Source organism: Melopsittacus undulatus, unplaced genomic scaffold (genome assembly GCF_012275295.1).
Source record: "Melopsittacus undulatus isolate bMelUnd1 unplaced genomic scaffold, bMelUnd1.mat.Z mat_scaffold_764_arrow_ctg1, whole genome shotgun sequence".
Lineage (NCBI taxonomy): Eukaryota > Metazoa > Chordata > Aves > Psittaciformes > Psittaculidae > Melopsittacus > Melopsittacus undulatus.
In genome coordinates this window covers 7,696-10,233 of record NW_022994574.1, presented here as the reverse complement: position 1 = coordinate 10,233, position 2,538 = coordinate 7,696, and the positions used below count along the sequence as shown (strand labels likewise).

Genomic DNA, 2,538 nt, shown 5'->3' with positions numbered 1-2,538 from the left:
ATGGGAGGAAATCAAACCCAGACTGAATTCATCCTGTTGGGAATTACAGACAGCCCTCATGCATAGACCCCTCTTTTTGTCTTGTTTCTATTGATTTACATTGTCACTCTGATGGGGAACGTTGGCATTATCACATTGGTTCGGGTGTCTCCCAGCCTCCACACCCCCATGTACTTCTTCCTCACCCAGTTTGCCTTCGTTGACATCTGCTATTCCACAGTCATCTCCCCCAGGATGCTGGCAGACCTCTTATCAGAGGACAAAACCATTTCTTTCACTGCCTGCATGATGCAGTTCTTCACCTTTGCTTTCTTTGCTGCTATTGAGTGTCACCTGCTGGCCATGATGGCCTATGACCGGCACGTTGCCATCTGCCAGCCCCTGCTCTATGTGACCATCATCTCCAGCCGTGTCTGCTGGCAGCTGGTAGCATCATCCTACCTATTCGCCTTCCTCAGTGCCACAGTCTACACATGGTGTGTGTTTGGAGGTTCCTTCTGTGGTCCCAACCGCATTGACCACTTCTTCTGCGATGTTGTCCCTGTTCTAAAGCTCATGTGCTCTGACACCCACAGCAGTGAGATGGTCATCTTTGCCTTGTTCACTATCAATGATGTGGGTACAATTGTGCTCATTTTACTCTCCTACATCTCTATCATTCGCACCGTGCTGAGGATGTGCTCAGCACAGAGCAGGGACAGAGCCTTCCACACCTGCTCATCCCATTTGATGGCTGTTTCCTTGTTCTTCGGGACGGCATTCTTCATGTACCTACAACCTCCATCTAGCCACAGGAACCTGGATAAGGTGGCCTCCATCATCTACACAGTGGTCACCCCCATGCTCAACCCATTCATCTACAGCCTGAGGAACAAGGAGGTGAAGGGGGCTCTGGTCAAGTGTGGGAGGAGATTGCTCCACCATAGGCAACTAAGGCGAGTTCTGACATCCAGGACATGAACAGTTCATGTCCAGTGTGAAAGCCTATGGGGCACTGAAATATTGAGATTTTCCAGTGATACTCATGACATTATGGAAGTTCTTCTGCAGGTCCTGCACAAAAGTCAATGACAGTATTGAATGAGAAACAGACCCTGAATATGACACCATTCTTGGAAGAAAACAAGAGGAGACTGAGCTTCAGACTTCATTTCAGTTCACAGTCCCCAGCCTGGAGGAAGAAATCACCCTCAATTATCCCAGGCAGCATTTCCACACAGGAAGCACTAATGAGCTTCATTGAGTTACAACTTTTGTCATTCATAAACATGTGTTTCTCTTGCAAGATTCCTGACCTTGTCCCTCAGCTCCAATAAAATTCCTCACTCTTACCTGTGAGCTCTTTATTAAAGCTGCTGGGGTGGGAGGGAACAGGAAGTGCAGTTTTACATTTGTTTGCTGAGAAAAGTAAGAGTCAGAGAAAAGGTTTCAAAAGATTCATTGCATTTGTTTGTGCCTTTAAAGTGCAGAAGTTGGTGGGAATCAAGGTCTAAGCTGGACCTTTGAATATCAAGGGTTGATCCCTCCCCAGGCTTCAGCTTCAGACTAGATTTTACTTCATGTAATGAAGTGTTGAAAATATAGCTCATAATTGAGATTGATGAACTGTGCTGTGGTTACCCACTATTAAGGACAAACTGGGCATACCAAGAGGTCCTCCCATTCATTTTAAGTGGTGTTTTACACTCATTTAAATGCTCTTTACTTAAATGGTGAGATAAATGGAATTCCTGCTGGAGATAAGCACCCACATCCCGTGTCTGAGCCCAGCTCACACTAAAGCTCACCAGGAAAGACCAAGTGGTGCACTCATGCATACAGCATGAGGCAAGTTTCCATAGGAGAAAGACAATCCTGAACCCAGAATCAATGGTCACTGAGAGCTGTTTGGGTCAGGAGAAGCAAAAAACCACTGGTGTGGGAAAACATTTTTCCTCTACGTGTTTGTGAGTGAGAAGTAACTTGTATTTGGGAAGTGTCTGGGTCTTGAAGAGTGTCTTTGGTGTGCTCAGGAAAACAGCAGCCAGAGGGCTGGGGTAAAGTGCTGTCATGGGTTCAGCAGTAGCTCATGCTCTGCCCTGGAGGAGGGAGATATAGGGTGCCTGGTCTGGGGTAGTCGGGGAGGTTCCATAGCACAGCACGTCCTGCTCAGGGAGGGGACTGGAAGCTGGATGGGAGGGAAGGGGTTAACACTGCGGGCTGGGCTGGGGGAGGCAATGGGAAGCTGGCTAGGAGGGGAGCGGGGAAGCTCTCTTTTTTTCTTCCAGTGCTGGCCTCGTGGCGGCGGGTGGTATCGTATTCTCTCTCCCTGTTTGTCTCCTCTAACATTGATTTGTTGTTGGTACCGGTAGTTATTTCTGTTGTACCTTGATTGCTGGACTGATTTTACCTCAATCCGTGGCAGTTGTATCCCTCTGGCTCTCGTTCCCATCCCTCTGGCAGTGCGAAGGTGGGGGGGGGGGGGGGGGGGGGGGGGGGGAAACAAAGGGGGAACTGTGCAGATTTAGTTTAAACCAGGACAGTAAGTAGCAGGAATGA

At 48.4% G+C, this 2,538-nt stretch overlaps 1 pseudogene; it reads left to right on the top strand.

The window, feature by feature from the left end:
- LOC101869067 (olfactory receptor 1020-like) lies at positions 1-960 on the top strand (annotated as a pseudogene).
- The last annotated feature ends 1,578 nt before the right edge of the window (positions 961-2,538 follow it).